Genomic DNA, 22,228 nt, shown 5'->3' with positions numbered 1-22,228 from the left:
TGCCTGGTGATTATTTCTAAGAGATCACAGCCATTGACAACCCTACGGAGTGCAGTTCTACTCTGAAACTACATGGGGACACCATGAGTAGAAACAGACTATACAATAACTGGGTTTTTTGTTTTTTGTTTTTTTTTTTTGGCTTTTTTTTTGTAGAAATAATTGGCATTTCCATGTTTAAATAAGAAAATAAAGGCTATCACATAATTCCTGAACTGTAGAAAATGTTTTTGAACAGAATGGGACATTTGTTTCAGGAGGCGGGATCCGTACTTTCTGATTGTTTTAGGTGGGATGGCACAATTCAGAAGGGGAGTTGTTCTTTGACAGGTGTGGAAATGTCAATAGTGACAGCCCAGGATGAGAACAAAGCAAGATTATAGTTTACTAGTAGGTCAAAAGAAAAGGACACGCAATGAGAGCTAAACAAAAGTAACTCCACAAAACCTAGAAAGGGGGCACTGAGTTTACTGAAGAAAATATTCTGGATCTAAAAACTATCAGTTTATATAAATGATATTCCAGGATATGTGTGGCAGAACAATGATCAGAGAATACAGAATTTGCAGGAGTGAAATGTGTCCTGATCTCTGGATGGCCATTTAATCTTTCTCCCTGCACTGTGCCACCATTTGGTGGCAGTGTGTTTTCTGCTAATGCTTGACAATATGGTTTGACACATAAAGCCCTTTCAGTAGCTCCTCCTTCCTGACATCCTCTCTCCTGTTTCTGCTGTTAGGAAAACTAATCATGAAACAAAAAAAGTTGTCCAGAAAAAGGCAAGCATCACGTATTAACTGCACACAGCAGGTTTGTGATGCTATTCTCTTTTGCGTGAAAATGCTTAGAAAGAAACAGGAAGAAAAACAGCAAAATTGATGAGCAGTTGTCTCCAGTCTGGTCTTATAGTGGAAACTGATTCATTACGTATTTGGGGGGAGGGCAGAGTCATCTAAGCCAATAGAACCTTCTAGATGTTTTCCCTGACATGTAGATCATGGATGAGCATGAGAAACCTACAGTGGAGCTGAAATTTACTACCACAGGACATGGCCCAAGCTGAGTTGGTTCTCTTCCAAATGACAAACCCTGCCGAACACCTGCTGCAGTTACCGGCACACATAATCCCTTAGACAACTGAGAAACAACTCATCGGATAAACCAATAAGTAAAATAAAGTGCCAAATATACCCTCGGTGGAGGCTGATAAAATAAAACATTTAAATAAATTCAACTGAACACTTCCAAATGGTACACCTGACACTGAAGAGAATGTACAGTTGTAGGAGTCTTAGAGAGAAAAGCAATATTGAGCAATTTTTCTGTAATTTGAAAAGCCAAACCCATATCCAGCCCCACCCTCATCATCTGCAAATCATGCCACTTCCTACCCTGGGGTGAAGAAAAATGAAATAAAATAAATCAATAGCAACAACAGCAACAAACTTTAGAGTTACATGGTACAGGGGACTTGGAATAAGGAGCACTGTCTTCCAACATATTTATCTGGTGAAAGAATAAAGCGTTTCTTCGTTTGCTTGTGGTTTTTTTTTTTTTTTTTCTCCAGTACTTAACGCCTGCATAAAAGTCCCTGAAAAAAGAGGTAGGGCTTAGCTAATGAGGTGTGGCAACACAATTGGAAGCCCATTTCTAAATGAAAATTGCACTGTGCTGTGAGCAGAATCCCTTCAGGTTGCAGAGGGCATTTATAAAGCAGCAGGGGTGGTAGCCAGTGCTTTCTCTGTCAGAAGGGGCCTGTAGGGTTACCACAGCTGGGGGAGAGGGAGGCTGACCTAGAGCTACGGGCTAACATGATAATTCTCCAAATTAGTCATATTTCTCCAGGTTACCAGCATAGAGAGTGAGTGAAGGCAGAGATAATCCCTTTCCTAATTGTAAACCAGCACCAGCCTAATTATATTCCCATTTACCCCAGATACACTAAAATCATAGGCTTTCTGTTTGCTAATTCCTCTTATTCATGGTTTTATGACTCCAGAGGAGGCTTTGGGGAGTACGAATTGAAAAACAGTGCAGTGAGTTAGTTCCACATAGGCATTAACTATGAAAAAGTAATGGCATGGAGGAGAAAGGGGCTGGGAAGAAAAAAGCCTCATGTTTAGTTTAGACTGATTTTGATCCAAAGTAGAGAAGAATCTGAGGCTTTCCCATGATGACATGAGAGTGAGGTCATAGGTGCACAAGTACAAAGCTGTGAGTGTTAGAGCCATCCAGCCTCTCTTCCTTATCCATTAAACAGAGCTGTTCTTCAATAACCTCCTCTCCCTTTCTCTTAGAATGTGTCTTATCTGTACCCTAATTGATATGTAAGATGCAGGCAATTCTGAAGATCTTTATGACCTATGCACAGAAGCTTAAGGGGTAATGCTGAAGATGATAAGATGTTAGAAGCTGACAAGTAGGACAAAGGGTGAAGGTTACAGTGATGAACATTCATTCAAGTCTTTCCAGATTATGTCACCTTCATATCTTCATAGTCCTTTCCTCTACCCTTATTCCATATGATATGTGTGGATCTAGTTCTAGTAAGCATTAGGAGAATGCTCAAACTGGAAAACTATGTAGTGGTAAGCTGGGAGAAGGAAGTGTGTGTATGTTGAGAGAGAGAGAGCTATCAAGCTACATAATTCTCGACTGAAAATTAACACTTTTAAGATAGCCTTAAAATACTTTTTTTCTTTTGAAGCTTTTTGGTGCAAGTGAGTAACAAAAATCTTTCAAGTTAGCGTCAATCAGACAATTTTTATCTTTCAAGTTATCACAAAGCCACAACTAAAAAGGGTCACGGCCCTAATATTAGGGTGTCACTGCCATGGATGGCTAGGCATTTTCTGAGCTTCTAGGTGGGAAATGCTCATGCTAGATCATCAGTTCACAGGATAGAGGAGAGGCAGGAATTAAGGTAGAACAGGTACCAAGTGAGCAAGTGCTCTGAATGAGAAAGTTTATGGCCTTCCTGGGAATATGGGTATTTCAAGTGGAGACACGTTGCCTGAACTCAATGTGGGTCCAGAATTTGATCCTTCAGTCCTGCAGCTCAAGGAATTTAATGGGCAATTTCTCCACTGGCTCTTGTACACGCTTATACTAGAACTGTTCGGTGTAGGGAAAAAACATCAAAAGTTTAGTAAAACAAAAAGAAAGTCTTATTCAGCATGTATTCAAGAATTTAAAAGTGGGAAGCGGACAAGCATGCTGCCAGAGCCGTGTCTGCAAGTCTAAGGAATGTTACAGAGTCATCTGTATATATTAACATTACAAATGAGCAAAACCATTGATTGGCTAGAAACTGTGATCCTACATTTTGAATTGTCCTTCTTAACGATCATTGGTACAGTCAGGAAGGTCTTCGTTGGTCCAACAAATTTTCTATTCACTAAATGTTAATAGAAAAATTAAGAACGGAAAGTCTTTTGTGTTCTGTTTGATTGGCTTAAATGAAAAGTTCCCTAAAAGATATTTTCTTCCCTAAAAGATATTTTCCAAGATTATCCTAGCTATTGTCTTTACACCTCAGGGCCCAGCTGATGTGTCCTTGTGGTCCTTGTGAGCCCTTCTAAGCCCAGCTTCAGCTGGGTCACATACTCTATGTTCAATGACAGGGAATATGATTCGAATATTATTTTCTAAATCAGAACAAACGAACACAAGGAACGATGTCCCACTCATCTTTGTACCACCCCCACAGCCTGGAAGAGCTCCCAGCATTAAGCACTTCAAGCAGACTGGTTGCATTGGTAATAGAGACAAATTTAATAATTTTCAATAGAAACTCTTGCTTTAAAGCAGACAGGTTGCTTGCTTGTGTTTTTGATTTCTGTCTCTTAGTGTTATCTTATCCAGATCAGTAAACATTGGGAAACTGAATTTAAATTTGAATGTTGCTTGGTAAATATGGAATCAGAGAGATGGAAATTGCATGGCCTCAAGAGATGATATTTTCTTCAAGCTATGAAGCCTAATGAGTCATTCCTCATCACTGAAGGGTTATGTTTGCCAGTTTAATCAAATATTCAAGTTCCCCTCTTTCTGTTGAGTGCCACACTCTCCCTAGAAACACATGCATTCTTACCCTTTTTTTTTTCTAGAGTCCATAAAAACCCTATTGTTGGTATTTATTATCACCACCTTCCCCATTTTTATTTAATGTTCATTATTTTTTTTTTTTTTCCTATCAATCTCTAGGACTTTCTCGCAACTAACTTGTTGATTTTAACTTCTAGTTTAGGACCCTTTTTTCCACACTTACACTACTGACATTCTCAGGGGTTTCAATATCTGATTCAATTTGATACATGGCCATCACAGATAAGGCAATGGATTAAGTGCAAAGTGGATACAAACATTTATAAGATGTGGTCCTGGCTTTCATAATCTAGTATTGAAGTCCACATTGAGGACCTGTCAGACTGCTTTAGAGAAATCATGGAGTTTGAGGGTCATGTGCATGGGCTCTGGAAGCAGACTGCTTAGGTTCATACCCTGCCCTGACAGTTGCTAGTAATGTGATCTTGAGCAACAACTAACTTACTCAACTCCTCTGTGACTCTTCCTTCGTCTATAAAATATGGGTGTTAATAATAGTTCCTACTTTGTAGGGTAGTGGTGAGAATTAAATGAGTTAATATAATTAAAGCTCTTGGAATAATAATGTGTTTGCCATTTTTATGCACTGCTTTGTCAACTGTTAAAACCTTCACATTTATTTACTTATTTTCAATTGCCCGTAGATATAGTTACACTTTGTATTTTATTGGCATGTAGGTTACTTTCTATGCCACCTCACTCTCTGACACTGTTAGTCACGGAGACTTGCATGGATGAACAGCATATTTCCTTATGTTCATTCATTCATTCACTGAACAAATACTTGTTGAGTGCCTACTCTACGCCAGGATCTTCTACTACTGGGATGTAAAGATAAACAAGATAGCAATAAGGTGTTTGATCTCATGAAGCTTACATTCTTACAAAGAGAAATGTATATGCAAATAAAATAATAAAGAAACAAGACAATTATAAATTGTGATGTACTAAGTGGTGCCGTGATAGCAGATCACAGCAGAAAATCATGTGATGAAGATCCCGACACATCATGAGCTGGGAGAGAGCATTTCAGGCTAAAGAGGCAAGTGAAAAGGTCCAGAAGCAAGAAAGGACTTGATGTTTTGAGGAACAGAAAGAAGTCCTGCTGCTGGAGTACCAGGAAAAGCATGATATGAAATGAGGTGGGAGATGTGCCAGGAATCTGCTGACGTGAGGCCTTGGAAGCCAGGGTAAGGAATTTGGATTTTACTCTATGCCCCACAGGAACTTACTGAAGGCTTCTAAAAACGATCTCTGTGCTACAGGAGAACAGATTACAGAGGAGAAAAAAATAAAAGAGGAGTCTCATCAGGAGGCTACTACCACTGTCAAGGTCATGTAGATAACAAGAAGTGGATAATTTAATATGTAATTTAGAGGTAAAGCAGACAGTACACCTTCCAAATAAACGGGATAGCACCATTACACTTAGAAGCAGGGAGGATGAGATATCCATGGGGGTGGGGGGGGGTGGGGGGGTGCTTGAAACCAATCTGTTTATTTATATTATAAAGTGCATGAATTAAAAGAAAAAAAATTAGATCCCAAATGGAAATTTACTTACAAGTGATAAGACATTCTCAAAGAGGCCTTTCTCACACAGAATTATAAATTAGATAATATTTGTCTTTGGCATCACGATCCACACCTTTAAAAAAAATTGTTAACAATTATTGGGAGTTTTCTATATACTAAGTGCCCCTCATCCATTTTCTCACTCAGTTTTCACAACAGCCCTATAGCCATTTACTATGATTACGCCCAGTTCTGTAGATGCGATGCAGCTGAGTCCCAGTGAAGCAACTTACCCAGGATGGTTGAGTAGGAGAACATACGTGGGATTGAATCTGGGCTGACTGACTGCAAGAGCCTAGTTCTTCATCATGAAATAAAACTTCTGTTTTACACCACTGATGGCACTCCCCAGGTCTCTCTCTCTCTCTCTCACACACACACATACACACACATACACACACAAGCCCACATCCACCTCTCCTTACACTCAAAATCTTCCTTTGGCGAGAATCTGTTACTCAGAGTCGCTACATGGCAACAAATGATCTACAAAGTTGTGATGAATTACATCTTTCATTTCAACAGCGGAACCACTAATTGTGAAAATCAAGCTTGAGAAAGGCTGTAGAACAGCTCCTTCCAGAAAGAGAGCCAGCCTTACTGGTGGCTCTGATATCATATCATAGCCAGCCCTGTGGATAATTGTGGCCTTAGCCAGGAAAGGATAAATGATAGATGATTTGGAAGAAATAAGTGACAGGAGCGTTAAAATATTTTAGGGCAGGGGACATTCAAATAAATGCTATTGGATGATTTATTTTCCAAACAGTGTTAAATTCATTGCTAAAACACACATATATGTCTGCCAGAAATGTGGCCGTAAAAATCTATGTGTATAAAAAATTTACACTGTAGCAAGCTGGCCTCCACCTTTCATTTACTAAAGCCACCACCTTAGTAGCTCCAAACACACATTTCTGACTTCCTCCTAAACCTCAACACCTGGGTGTCCCACAGCTATTTCAAGTGGAATGCATTCAAAATTCAGCTCATTACCTTCTCTCCAAACATTTAATATTTGAAATCTCTGTTAATGCATCACTTCACCAGTTGTCAATGCTATAAACTTCAAAGTTTCGTAACTGCTTCCCTTGCCCTCCTTCAGTTCTCCAACTGCAATCCAATGCAACAAAAAATATGGAACATCTTTCTCTGTAATTATCTCACACATCTACTCCTCATTACCATCCTCACTACTGCTCCTCTAGTTCAGGTCATCAACATGTCTCAAGAGCTGTATCTTGGACCAAATTACCTAAAAATCAGAGCTTAAGGCAAAGCACTTAATGGGGGAGGGGAGATTGGAGGATAAGGGGAAAGGATAGGTGAGGCAGGGAAGGATGGAAAGCAGATCAAAGGCAGTCAGATACTGAACTGGACACATCTTCTGGAGAAGTCCCAGGCAACTCCTGGGCTTCCACAAGGCAGAGTAAAAACACTGCTCAGAAAAATCTATGTAAGAGGAAGAATAAGCCAGTTATCTACTGAACCTGTTTTCTATCTCATTGATCAAAGTACTCAGTTTGGGGTTTTAACTTTCCCTCACTTCCAGGTTGGTCACTGGGTCCTACTGGACAGTCACTGAAGAAGTCCGAACCTCAGTGCTCACTCAAGTCAGATATCAACACTGGAACTATGACTCCCGCAATATGCAAAACACTGGGTGGGATGAAGGTTGTGCCAAAGCCCCTCCCTTGCCCCCTGGGGAAGGTATAAACAGCAATATTAGGAGATGAAGTGATTGAGGCTGAAATATGGTCTTGTGACCACAGGAATGGTGTGAGCAGTTCCTCAGATCAGTCTGGATGGAAAGCAAGGCAAATGGCTGAGGCTGGGCTGGAGAGGCAAGGGGGCCAGGTTGCTGTGGGACAACACATAAATTGAGTCTGATATACTTCATCCACTGCTCACGCCCTCTGACATGTGGATCGTATATGTGAACAAGATGCCCTCACTTCTTCCCCAGAGGGGGTGTACTAGTCCCACAACCCCAAGGTTGTACCAGGTGCAGTCTCCTAAAACAACTGACAGAGTGTTAGCAACCCAAGCTACATCTCCAGCTGCTTTAGCTGGTCCTGCAGTCATATTGATATTTATCATCTCTCTCCTCCCCTACCCATTCTAGATTTTCCTCTCCCTTGCCCAGAATTCTAGCTAGTCTACATGTCTTATCTGGTAGGTGATGCAGACCTTCATTCTGGAAGGGTCTAAGTACTTAGTCCTTTGCCTTTGTCAGGCTGTGATTGCTGCAATTGCCTGTTCACAGTTATCATAGAGCACAGAAGCATCAAGGGGAGATCCAGTGAATTCCCTGAGTTGCAAACACGCACCTTCCTACTCCTCATTGTGTAGTAGACGCTTCAGCTGCTGACGGTAAATTACCCTGGCCTATTTTGCCTGCTGATCTACTGGCATAGAAACCCCAAAGAGACCAGTAAGTATTAACAGCTTTTAGTTCCCATGGGATTCAGGACTCCTTTCAACTCAGAAGAGCCTAACTTTTCCAAGATAAAAGGCAAATGGGAGAAGGGAAGTATGGTGAGTACAGGCAAATCCTATTTCTACCCCTTCATTTTTTGTCATATTCTTGCTATCAGTGACACAAATCAATATACTCGTTGTATACACAAGTCCATATACAAAGATTCCCCCTAAGCAGGTTCTTTAGCTGAGTCTTTGACAGGCTAGCCCATATTTTATCAAACTGTCCACTTAGGCATTACGAGGAACATAAAGGAATTCCATGTTCATGAGTCCAATATTACATCTCCTTTACCAAATAATGGGTCTCTTGGTCCAAGACAATATTGCATGAAATACATGTCAATGGATAAGGCTTTCTGTAAACCCTTGGAATGTAATATTGTCACAGCCACTGCAGGCAGGAAAAACAAACCCACTGTATTAGTTTTCTATTGCTGCTGTAACAAATATCACAATTTAGTGACTTAAAACAACACCAATTTATTGTCTTACAGTTCTATAAGTCAGAAGTCTAACGTGGAACTGGTTAAGACCGAGGTGACAGCAGGGCACATTTCTTTCTGGAGGCTCTAAGGATTACCCTGTTCCCTTACCTTTTCCAGCTTCTGGAGGCTACCCCTTCCCTTTCCTTGGCTCATGGCCCCCTTCATCTTCAAAGCCAGCAATGTTGGGCCAAGGCTTTTTCACACGATCGTCTCTGGTTTTCTCTTCCAATTCTCTCTTCCATTTTTAAGGGCCCTTTTGATTACATTGGGCCCAACTGAATAATCCAGGATGATCTCCCTATTTTAAGGTCAGCTGATAACAACTTTCATTTCATCTGCTACCTTAATTCCCTCTTTGCCATGTAACCTAATGTATTCACAAACTGCAGGGACTAACTAGGATGCAGATCTTTGGGGAGGGGAGCATTATTCTCCCTACCACACCCACACCCAGAGTAATACATTTGGTTGAACCACATAAAATGTCATTTATGTAGGATAAAAATGGTCAAATATTGACTATTATTAGTTCTGATTAGGATGAATTACTGCTCCCTCCAAGATGGAAATGGTTCAGTGTAACTGACCTGCCACCATGTGGCTAGCTGTTCTCTCCAAAAAATGGTGTTTTTTTAATCAAGGGCTAAGTGTTGATCTCTGCTGCTAGTGAAATGTGCATTCAACAGTGCTAGTAGCTAGATTAGTCTTAGCAAGGGAGAGGCTTATAAAAACAGAAACTTATTGTCCCACAGTTCTGGAGACTAGAAATTCAAATTAGGATATCAGCCATGTTGATTCCATCTGAAGTCTCTGAGAGAGGAACTGTTCCATGTCACCCTCCCAACTTCTGGTGGCTCCCAGCAATTCTTGGAGTTCCTTGGTTTGTAGATGCATCTTCACATGGCTCTGTCTCCGTGTCTGTTCTCCTCTCTTATGAGACATCGCTTAAATGAGATTAGAATCTGCCCTACTCCTGTGTGATCCTGTCATGGATTGAATTATGTTCCCCCCCAAAATGTGTGTATCAGTTTGGCTGGGCTATGATTCCCAGTACTGTGTGCTTTTCTTATATGTTGTAAATCCTGCCTCTATGATGTTAATCAGGGAGGATGGGCAGGAGTTGTGTTAGTGAGGCAGGACTCAATCTACAAGATTGGCTTGAGATATAGAAGAGAGAAGCGAGCAGAGAGACAGGGGACCTCATACAACCAAGAAAGCAGTGCTGGGAGCAGAGCATGTCTTTGGACCTGGGGTCCCTGCAGGGAGAAGCTCCTAGTCTGGGGGAAGATTGATGAGAAGGCCAACAGAGAGAGAAAGCCTTCCCCTGGAGCTGATACCCTGAATTTGGACTTTTAGCCTACTTTACTGTAAAGAAATAAATATCTATTTGTTAAAGCCACCCACTTGTGGTATTCCTGTTATAGCAGCACTGGATGACTAAGATCCCATGTTAGCTAATAACATCTTCAAAGACCCTATGTCCAAACAAGGTCACATTCACAGATACAGGGATTAGGACTTCAACATACATTTCGGGAGGACATCACTCAATCTATAACAGAGGCCCTGTTGTTGAGCTGATTTTAGACTCCATTTCTGGCACCTTGGCCACTCGGTTTATAAGTCCATTAGTGAAATACTGGGGTGCCAAGGACAAAGCTTGCTGACATACATAGAATGGGGCTTTACCCACCTGGGAACTGACAGCCTCTGCTGTGGCAGGTGCTGTCTAGTGAGCACTCACATGAGAAACAAAGGTTCACTCAGATTGTGCCCACCCTCAGAGACTCGTGCCAAGATTTTCTTGTCCCTGTCCTTCTAGTATTGTTCTTCCAGGCCACTGGCCAGGGGACAAATCACTCACCACTGCCCAGGAATCATTGTATATCCATAACTCAGGCTACTTTCTCCCAAATAAAGTGAACAACCGTCTTAGGCTGCGTTTCCTAGAGAAGTGCTGGAGGCTTCTCCTGATTCACGTACCCATAGGGGCTGGCAAACCCAAGATGGCCAGATCAGACAGCAGGGCTCTTGCTTACAGGCTGCGAAGACCAATGGATTACAAGATCAGCAGGTAAGATCACAGGTAAGCTGCTAGCTAAAGTCCCAAGAACCAGAAGTCAGATGAACAGGAGCCAGCTGCAGGATCCAGGGCCAGCAAAAGCCCACGAGCCTTGCCAGAGAACCCAGTGCCATCGAGTCGATTCTGACTCATAGCGACCCTATAGGACAGAGTAGAACTGCCCCATAGAGTTTCCAAGGAGCGCCTGGTGGATTCGAACTGCCGACCCTTTGGTTAGCAGCCGTAGCACTTACCCACCACGTCGCCAGGGTTGGTTTCCATTCCTTGCCAGAGAGTCCACTTATTTTTGATGTAGGCCACACCCGCAAGGAAACTCACTTTCAACTGCTTGGCTACTCACAGCAGATCCCACCATGGAGGTGATCACATTATATGAAATCTCATCACAGAAGTGATCACATTATCAAAGACTGCCAAACTACATCATAACTGCCAAACCACTGAGAATCACGGCCCAGCCAAGCTGACACACAACCTTAATGAGCACAACAACCAAGTGAACTGCTCATAGCTCTGCCCACTGTGAGGATTTCTTATTAACATTATTCTTTCAGGACCACACCTAATAGGTGTTATAATGTAGAAGCAGTCCATTTCTGGATAGCACCAACATAACATGCCAGCCCATCTGTGAAACAGGATAAAGTTACCCTTCCCTCTGTGAAGCCATAGGTAAGAACCGAAGGAGAGACATTGGTACACCAGAAATAAGTGACATGGATGTTTATGCCTCATATATGTTAGTCGTGCCTCTGAGCCTGCTCAGACCCAGTCCTGATGCCCCATTCGCATCCTACAATGATTTGCTGCTGTGCCCATTTGACATATGATGCTTGAAATACAAAAACACTCAACTCATAATGGGTAGGTCTGGTCTCATTGTCATTTGGTGACATAAGCAGCCACTCAGTCTTTACTACAGCCTGGAAGTACACTGGAAACTATTTTGTAAAATATAGTATGGCCTCCCTCCAGAACCCTAAAGGTCTGCACAGGGACTCTCCTCCTGGAGCATTCATATTCATCATGTAGACATCTTCAGTACTTTTGGAACTGCTGGGTTATATGGTCCAAATGACAGGGCTGCTTGTGCTGCAACCTAGGCCTATGACAAAAGCCATTCTTGCACTGAGATCAACTATAAATTCATATCTTTCCAAATCACTCTGATAAATGAGTAATTTATGCTACCTCCCAAATCCAAAAAGGCCCACCAAATACTGCACTTCTTTCTCAGTGATAAGAGGTACAAGGTGCAACAATGTATGCTTTATCTAGGGTTGTCCCATGAGAACACTGGCCTCTAAATACTTCACTGATGTCTTAAGTCCATGAATCTTCTTGGGGTTTATCTGTTCCCCTTTGTCATACATGTGTTTTATGAGAACATCTAGGCTACTCGCTACTTCTTGTTTACCAGGTTCAGTTAGCATGATGTCATCAGCATAGATGAGCAGTGTGACAGTCTGAAGAATGTCAGGATGACCAAGGTCCCTGCAGACTGTATGACAGAAAGCGGGAAAATTGTATAGCACTATGCAAAACAGTGAAGGCTACAAATTGAAGGGGATTTAGAAGAAAGCATTCACTAAATCATTAGCCACATATCAAGTACCAAAGGCTATGTTAATAACAAGTCTAAGATAGTAGTCACTGTGATTGGGAAATTCAAGTTTATGGTAGTCCTGTCATGTTATCTGTAGTCCCTGGGTGGTACAGATGGCTCACATGCTCGACTGCTAACCAAAAGGCTGGAGGTTCAAGTTCACCCAGAGGCACCCCAGAAGAAATGTCTGGCAATCTATTTCTGAGAAATCATCCATGGAAAACCATACAGAGCATAGTTCTATTCTCAGACGCATGGGGTCACTATGAGTGAGAGTCGACTCAATGGCAACTGGCATAACCAGTGATGCCATCTTTGATGACCCATCAGGTTATTGTAGAGGCCAGATGGGTAAATTGAGCAAGGATATGAAGGGAACCACCATCGCTGTATCCTACAAAGTCTTTTATGAAGACACTGATTTCTGCAATTCCTCCTGGGATGCAATATTACTTCTGATTCGCTGTCTTGTCCAAGAGATGGAGGATATTATCGGGGCTTCCATTTGGCCCTTCCTATCACACCAGACCTTACTCTACAGATCAGAGAATCATTGAGAGGTTTCTGCCAGTAGGTAAGTGTATTTATCTTAATCATACCTTAGGGGAATGAGGTAAAAACCATAGGTTGAATCCATGTGTCCTAGGACACACTATGCGACAGACTTGGGCCAGCAATACAATCATTTTCTGCCCTCTGTCAGCCCCCACTCCAAGTGAATGGCCATAATGGCACTTCAGTCCTGACTACAAATCTAACATCCTTGAAGAAATTTTGTATTCCCATTGCTCTGGCCTTTGGTAAATGGGCAAATGTCCTTTGTTGAAGATTCAGAGAAATATGTACTAGATATACTTGTGGTGGTGTTATGGGGTCTTTCCTCAAGTGGACCAGTCTTTCCTTTTGATCCATGGGATCTAGGTCTCTGAACTGACTTAGATTTGGAAACTGGATGAGAAGCCTCAATGTTCCATTTTAACAGCTAACTTCTACTTGCCAGCTCTTTCTATGGTAGACGCGATGAAGGTTGTATCAAAGGAAGTTCTTAATCTAGAGGGAGATGAGACATTTCGTGGTATTAAGAGATGAGATGACTAGCAGAGACTCACGGTTGAAAGAACCCAAGACTTGAATGGTCTGGGTTGCAATCCCAGTGACTTTAGGCAAGTCTCACAAATTTTCTGGGCCTCAGTCTTCCTATCAGAAAAATGGGGATAATGACAGTGATATAAGACCTAGGTTAAACGAAGCGCAATAGCAATACTGTAAAACTTCTAGATGGAATAGCAGATAAAGAGGAGGCATCAAAACAAAAGGAAGTTTGCCTAAACATTATACAAAAGTGTCTGCATCTGAATAACTAGCTATTTTAGAGTAGGACCTAGGCTGAAAATTTGGCCAACGAATAGAATAGAGAAAGAGGAGTATAAGAGGAGTATAGAGCAAGGAGTTCCTCATTCATAAAGAGTGTTTTCTCTAAATAGTTAGGAGAAGGAAAACAAAGCTATAGCAAGACAGAAAGAAAATGAGAACACATTACATGATCTTTCTGGGCCTCAGTTTCCATATCTGAAAAAATGCTAACCTTCTACAGTATGAGGAGAACATCCTGAGTGGTAAATTTGCTTTTGCTGGAAATATGTTAGCAAATGCAGAGTACAGCCATTTATTTGTACATGTGTGCTGTTTTATTTCATACTTACCTTTCCTTGTACTTTTTTTATCCCTATCTTTCATTATACAAGTTGCTGTTGCCGTCAGGTGCCATGGAGTCCGCCCTGACTCGCAGTGACCCTATGTACAACAGAACAACAAAACACTGCCTGGTCCTGCGCCATCCTCACAATCGTTGTTATGCTTGAGCCTATCGTTGCAGCCACTGTGTTAACCCATCATGTCGATGGTCTTCCTCATTTTCGTTGACCCTCTACTTTACCACGCATGATGTCCATTCCAGGGATTGGTCCCTCCTGATAATATGTCCAAAGTATGTGAGACATAGTCTTGTCATCCTTGCTTCTACAGATCATTCTTTTGGCAGTCCATGGTATATTCAATACTCTTCATCAATACCACAATTTAAAGGCGTCAGTTCTTCAGCCTTCCTTATTCATCATCCAGCTTTTGCATGCATAGGAACCCAAAACCACCCAGTGCCGTTGAGTCAATTCCGACGCATGCACAGGAGGCAACTGAAAACACCACGGCTTGGGTCAGGCACACCCTAGTCTTCAAGGTGACATTTTCCCGTTTTAACATTTTAAAGAGGTCTTTTGCAACAAGTTTGCCCAATGCAATGCATCTTTCTATTTCTCGGCTGCTGCTTCCATGGGTATTGATTGTGGATCCAAGTAGAATGAAATCCTTGACAACTTCAATCTTTTCTCCAATAATCATGATGTTGCTTATTGGTCCAGTTGTGAGGATTTTTGTTTTCCTTAAGTTGAAGTATAATCCATATTGAAGGCTGTGGTCTTTGATCTTCATTAGTAAGTGTTTCGAGTCCTCTTCACTTGCAGCAAACAAGGTTGTGTCATCTGCATAACACAGCTTGTTAATGAGTCTTCCTCCAATCCTGATGCCCTGTTCTGCTTCATATATTCCAGCTTCTCGGATTATTTGCTCAGGATACAGATTGAATAAATATGGTGAAAGAATACAACCCTGATGCACACCTTTCCTGACTTTGAACTATGCAGTACCCCCTTGTTCTGTTCGAATGACTGTCTCTTGGTCTATGTACAGTTTCCTCTTGAGCACAATTAAGTGTTCTGGAATTCCCACTCTTTGCGATGTTATCCATAATTTGTTATGATCCACACAGTCGAATGCCTTAGCATAATCAATAAGACACAGGTAAACATCTTTCTAGTATTCTCTGCTTTCAGCCAGGATCCATCTGACATCAGCAATGATATCCCTGGTTCCACATCTCTTCTGAATCCAGCTTGAATTTCTGGCAGTTCCTTGTCGATGCACTGCTTCAGCTGCTTTTGAAAGATCTTCAGCAAAATTTTACTTGCATGTTATATTAATGATATTGTTTGATAATTTCTGTGTTTAGTTAGATCACCTTTTCTGCGTTCACATTCTCTACTTGTATTCACAGATACTCTGCTAGATACCAAAAATAATTCTCTTTAAAAAAAAAAAATTTCCTTGTAAAAATTTTATTAGGCAAGGGAGGGACAAAAATCTTTAGGATCAAATTTGTTCTCAGAAAGGACTGGCATTGAAAACATTTTGTATTCACTAATTGAAACTGCTGAAAAATTTGTATATTAGAATCTCCAACAAAGGCATTTTGCATTACTCTCAATGTTTAAATGAGGCTATCAGTCTCATTACACAATAAATAAGGAGGTTATAATGGTTTTGCATAGTTGTAGCTATTAATGCTTTAAGCAGAGACTTCTTAATCTCCAATTAAATATTAAACCAAAACACCAATAGCCTTCAAGTCGATTTCAACTCATGGTGACTGCTTGTGTGTCGGAAGAGAACTGTGCTCCACGGGGTTGTCAATGGCTGATTTTTCAGAGTAGATCACCAAGCCTTTCTTCCAAGGTGCCTCTGGGTGGACTTGAACCTCTAACCTGTCTTTCGGTTAGCATCCAAGCATGTTAACCATTTGCACTACCCAGGAACTCCTAATTAAGTACTAAGGCCCTCAAAACACACATACACAGAGGGTGCATAAAATTTCTACCATAGCAACTCAGAAAAAAAAAAATGTGGTCATTGGTATTATAGCCTTCCCTAACCTCTTACCTCACTCCTCATAGCCTACAGAGCTGGTGAGCCTATACCCTGAATTTTCTGGGCTAGGTGCAATCTAAGATGTTCTGTTCAAGCAGCCAAATAAATAGCCTTTTTTTTTTAACCACGTGTCCTAATTTAGATAGTAAAAATAACTGCTATACTTACAGTTTAATCTATATAAATAAGCACTTAGATATATGCTGTCTTGTTTCTTTCAACATTAGTATAATTTGAATGTAACTGGTTCTTGCTCTTAGACTAGTCTAAACCCATTGAGAGGAGCCCTGGTGACACAGTGATTAAGAGTTTGGCTTCTAACCAAAATGTTGGTGGTTCGAACTCACCAACCACTCCACAGGAGAAAGATGTGGCAGTCTGCTTCCATAAGATTACAGCCTTGGAAACCCTCTGGGGCAGATCTACTCTGTCCTATAGGGTCGCTGTGAGTCGGAATCATCTGGACAGGAATGGGTTTGGTTTGGGGGTTTGGAATTATTCATGCCACTAACCAAATAAAACTTGAAAATTGACCTGATGAGGTGATCTAAATGTCTCTTTAGGCTCATAATTTTCCAAGAATCATTAGACAATTTCACATTAGAATTTTCAGCTCTTGATATCCAAAAGTAATAGACCAAAAACAAACGAAGAAGATAAGTAATATTTAGATCACTGTAGGAAGACTCATCCCCCTCTCAGCTAATTGGCTGAACCAGGAAGCTTAATTAGTGCTACAATCACTTCAAACTGAAGAAGATTCACTGTACTGTACATTAGAACAGTCTAATGTTAACCAACATTGTACATTAAACCTAGATCGCGCTCAGTAGCAAGGAAATCATTTTTAATGGAAAGAACTCAGTTTTAATGTTCTGTAATGGGCCATTAATTAGTATACAAGAGGGTCAGAAGAACTAATTAGAGACTATTTGAGCAACTATAAGTAATATGGTTTTCCCAGGTTGCCAACTGGGATTCTAAATCCCAGAGCAGAATACTTAGATGCAGATATAGTATCAGATTTTACATGCCAGTGGGATTATTTGACTGCCCCAAAGCTCAATTTAAATACCAAGTTGTGAAAATTTGCTTCAGTAAAGCAAGTTTGTCACATTCATCTTTTTGATTTTTTATGGGATCTGAGCAGCTAAAGATCTACTTTGTTTTTTAAAAATTAGTTCCTTGGAGTTCCATCTTCATGTTACATACTTCTGTGTAAACACTGAAAAGCAAAATCTTTCCTCTTTTTTACTTTTCCTGACACTAATTATCTGGATTGCTTAATTTAATTCCCTCTCTCTTCCTGTTTGCCTGTAACTACCAAAATTTCCTCAATGTGAGACCTTCCTAACAGTTTCTTTTTTCAGCAGTTGTGAGGAAAGCTGTCCGAGGAGAGGGAGTAATTTTGGAATTTGATAGCAAGTTCCCTGAGGATATGAAAACTAGCTCAAAATGCATTGTACAACTGCCTTAGGCAAGTAAGGTATACCCAAGCTATGAACATCTGGTTTGCAACTATTATTTACATAATGAACTCATTCTTTCTCACCCTCAGTATTTACCTCAGGACCTGCTCTCTCCCTCAGGGGGTGCTCCAGAACGCAGCTGAGCGCTGCTGAGCCAAGATGGGCCAGCTGGTAGCCAGCATGGCCTCTGCCTCCTTACCTCGCTCTTCAAGATCAGGCACACTCTTTGCTCCTCACGTTTTACCTTTTATGACTTACATTTGCCTTATTTCCATGTAAGGCAATTTTTTCTCAATATATAAACTTGTTTAAGCAACAATAACAACAACAAATGTTCTCTTTTTTATAAAAAATAATTCTTTTCTAGTCACCTCTTTATTAAATTTTGAACCAAAATTAAAATAAAATTTTAAAAAATCCAAAGCAGTTGCCATTGATTTCGGCTGATGGCAACCTATGTGTTTTTGAGCAGAACTTCACCCTATCAGGTTTTCACGGCAATGACTTTTGAGAAGCAGATCGCCAGGCCTCTCTTCTAATATACCTCTGGTGGTTTCAAACTGCCCACCTTTTAGTTAGTAGTCGAGGGCTTAACTGTTTGCACCACCCAGGGACTCCTAGAACCAAAATACAACCCATATAAAAATGGAAAAGTAGAAAAGTCAGGATTATGATACACTTGTATAAAAGTAAAGTGTTTAGTAATCCTGTACCGGTGAGAGAGGCAGAGGGTACCTTCCGGCCGGAGATGGTCCGGACGCCCAGGGGAGGGTCCAAGCGCCCCGAGGAGGGTCCCTGCGCCCCAGGGAGGATCCTTGCGAGCTGAGGAAGGCCCTGGCGCCTGGGCAAGGGCCCGTCAGAGTTGCCACTCCCAATGCAGCCCTGCCTGGCGCGCCATACTGCTTCCACCTCACGGAAACCTTCAGGCGAGGCCCGGCGATGAGCCGTCCCCACGGTGGTTTCTTCTGGTGCCACCATGGTATTTCTGTGGACATGCTGTACTTCTTGACGTATCCAGTTTACATCTAATTTGCCTAGGCCCCTCCCCAACTAGTAATGTTTTGGTTAAATCAGTCAGAGTTGCCATTATTATGACTGATCAATATTTGCTGCTAAAACCAAGTAAAGAACCTTGATTTCTTTAAAAAAAAAAAAAAAAGTAAAGTGTTTAAGTAAATTTAGAAACAACTAGAGTCAAATTACTCTATAAATACAATGGAATCTACAAATGCAATGGAACAAGATGACAATACGATTCGGAAGTTAAGATGGAATAACAGAGATATAAGAGCATACAAGATAATCCTCAGTAAGAACCAGAATGAGTTGGAGATTTGTCCCACCTGATATCAGCATTTTTAATAAAGTTATAATAGTTAGAACTAGGTGGTATTGACATGGGGTTAGAGAAATTGAGTAGGGGAAAAGAGTACTAAAATAAGCCCACAGGAGGCGGGGCCAAGATGGCAGACTAGGTAGGCGCTACCTCGGATCCCTCTTGCAACAAAGACTTGGAAAAACAAGTGAATCGATCACATACATAAAAATCTACGAACCCTGAACAACAAACACAGATTTAGAGACGGAAAACGAACAAATACGGGGAAGCAGCGACTATTTTCGGAGCCTGGAGCCAGCGTCCCAGTCAGTGGATTTTCTGGAAAAACAAGTTCCCCAGTGATGGCTCGGAGACAGCAGTCCATATCAAACCACATAAAGAAGCAGACCATGACAGCTTCTACAACCCCCCAAACAAAAGAATCAAAATCTTTCCCAAATGAAGATACAATCCTGGAATTATCAGATACAGAATATAAAAAACTAATTTACAGAATGCTTCAAGACATCAGAAACGAAATAAGGCAAACTGCAGAAAAAGCCAAGGAACACACTGATAAAACACTTGAAGAACTCAAAAAGATTATTCAAGAACATAGTGGAAAAATCAATAAGTTGCAAGAATCCATAGAGAGACAGCATGTAGAAATCCAAAAGATTAACAATAAAATTACAGAATTAGACAACACAATAGGAAGTCAGAGGAGCAGACTCGAGCAATTAGAATGCAGACTGGGAAATGACCAGGGAATTAACACCAACATAGCTGGAAAAAAAAAAAAAAACAGATAAAAGATTTAAAAAAATGAAGAAACCCTAAGAGTCTAACAAGAAGGATAACTTGCGTGTGATTGGAGTCCCAGAACAGGGAGGGAGGACAGAAAACACAGAGAAAATAGTTGAAGATCTCCTGACAGAAAACTTCCCTGACATCATGAAAGACGAAAGGATATCTATCCAAGATGCTCATCGAACCCCATTTAAGATTGATCCAAAAAGAAAAACACCAAGACGTATTATCATCAAACTCGCCAAAACCAAAGATAAAGAGAAAATTCTAAAAGCAGCCAGGGAGAAAAGAAAGGTTTCCTTCAAGGGAGAATCAATAAGAATAAGTTCAGACTACTCAGCAGAAACCATGCAGGCAAGAAGGGAATGGGACGACATATACAGAGCACTGAAGGAGAAAAACTGCCAGCCAAGGATCACATATCCAGCAAAACTCTCTCTGAAATATGAAGGCGAAATTAAGATATTTACAGATAAACACAAGTTTAGAGAATTTGCAAAAACCAAACCAAAGCTACAAGAAATACTAAAGGATATCGTTTGGTCAGAAAACTAATAATATCAGATACCAGCACAACACAAGGTCACAAAACAGAACATTCTGATATCAACTCAAATAGGGAAATCACAAAAACAAATTAAGATTAATTAAAAAAAAAAAATGCTCAAAACAGGGAATCTCTGAAGTCAATATGTAAAAGATCACAATAATCAAAAAGAGGGACTAAATACAGGTGGCATAGAACTGCCATATGGAGAGTGATACAAGGCGATATAGAACAATACAAGTTAGGTATTTACTTAGAAAAATAGGGGTAAATAATAAGGTAACCACAAAGAGGTATAACAACTCCATAACTCAAGATAAAAGCCAAGAAAAACATAACGACTCAACAAACATAAAGTCAAACACTACGAAAATGAGGATCTCACAACTTACTAAGAAAAACGTCTCAGCACAAAAAAGTATGTGGAAAAATGAAATTGTCAACAACACATATAAAAAGGCATCAAAATGACAACACTAAACACTTTTTTGTCTATAATTACGCTGAATGTAAATGGACTAAATGCACCAATAAAGAGACAGAGAGTCATGGACTGGATAAAGAAACACGATCCATCTATATGCTGCCTACAAGAGACACACCTTAGACTTAGAGACACAAACAAACTAAAACTCAAAGGATGGAAAAAAATATATCAAGCAAACAATAAGCAAAAAAGAAGAGGAGTAGCAATATTAATTTCTGACAAAATAGACTTCAGACTTAAATCCACCACAAAGGATAAAGAAGGACACTACATAATGATAAAAGGGACAATTGATCAGGAAGACATAACCATATTAAATATTTACGCACCCAATGACAGGGCTGCAAGATACATAAATCAAATTTTAACAGAACTGAAAAGTGAGATAGACACCTCCATAATTATAGTAGGAGACTTCAACACACCACTTTCGGAGAAGGACAGGACATCCAGTAAGAAGCTCAATAGAGACACGGAAGACCTACTTAAAACAATCAACCAACTTGACCTCATTGACTTATACAGAACTCTCCACCCAACTGCTGCAAAATACACTTTTTTTTCTAGCGCACATGGAACATTCTCTAGAATAGACCACATATTAGGTCATAAAACAAACCTTTGCAGAATCCAAAACATCAAAATATTACAAAGCATCTTCTCAGACCAAAAGGCAATAAAACTAGAAATCAATAACAGAAAAACTAGGGAAAAGAAATCAACTACTTGGAAACTGAACAATACCCTCCTGAAAAAAGACTGGGTTATAGAAGACATCAAGGAGGGAATAAGGAAATTCATAGAATGCAACGAGAATGAAAATACTTCCTATCAAAACCTCTGGGACACAGCAAAAGCAGTGCTCAGAGGCCAATTTATATCGATAAAGGCACACATACAAAAAGAAGAAAGAGCCAAAATCAGAGAACTGTCCCTACAACTTGAACAAATAGAAAGTGAGCAACAAAAGAATCCATCAGGCACCAGAAGAAAACAAATAATAAAAATTAGAGCTGAACTAAATGAATTAGAGAACAGAAAAACAATTGAAAGAATTAACAAAGCCAAAAGCTGGTTCTTTGAAAAAATTAACAAAATTGATAAACCATTGGCTAGACTGACTAAAGAAATACAGGAAAGGAAACAAATAACCCGAATAAGAAACGAGAAGGGCCACATCACAACAGACCCAACTGAAATTAAAAGAATCATATCAGATTATTACGAAAAATTGTACTCTAACAAATTTGAAAACGTAGAAGAAATGGATGAATTCCTGGAAAAACACTACCTACCTAACCTAACACATTCAGAAGTAGAACAACTAAATAGACCCATAACAAAAAAAGAGATTGAAACGGTAATCAAAAACCTCCCAACAAAAAAAAGCCCTGGCCCGGACGGCTTCACTGCAGAGTTCTACCAAACTTTCAGAGAAGAGTTAACAGCACTACTACTAAAGGTATTTCAAAGCATAGAAAATGATGGAATACTACCC

This window comes from Elephas maximus, chromosome 4 (assembly GCF_024166365.1).
Source record: "Elephas maximus indicus isolate mEleMax1 chromosome 4, mEleMax1 primary haplotype, whole genome shotgun sequence".
NCBI classification, from domain to species: Eukaryota; Metazoa; Chordata; class Mammalia; order Proboscidea; family Elephantidae; genus Elephas; species Elephas maximus.
Note: the sequence above shows the minus strand (reverse complement) of the source record.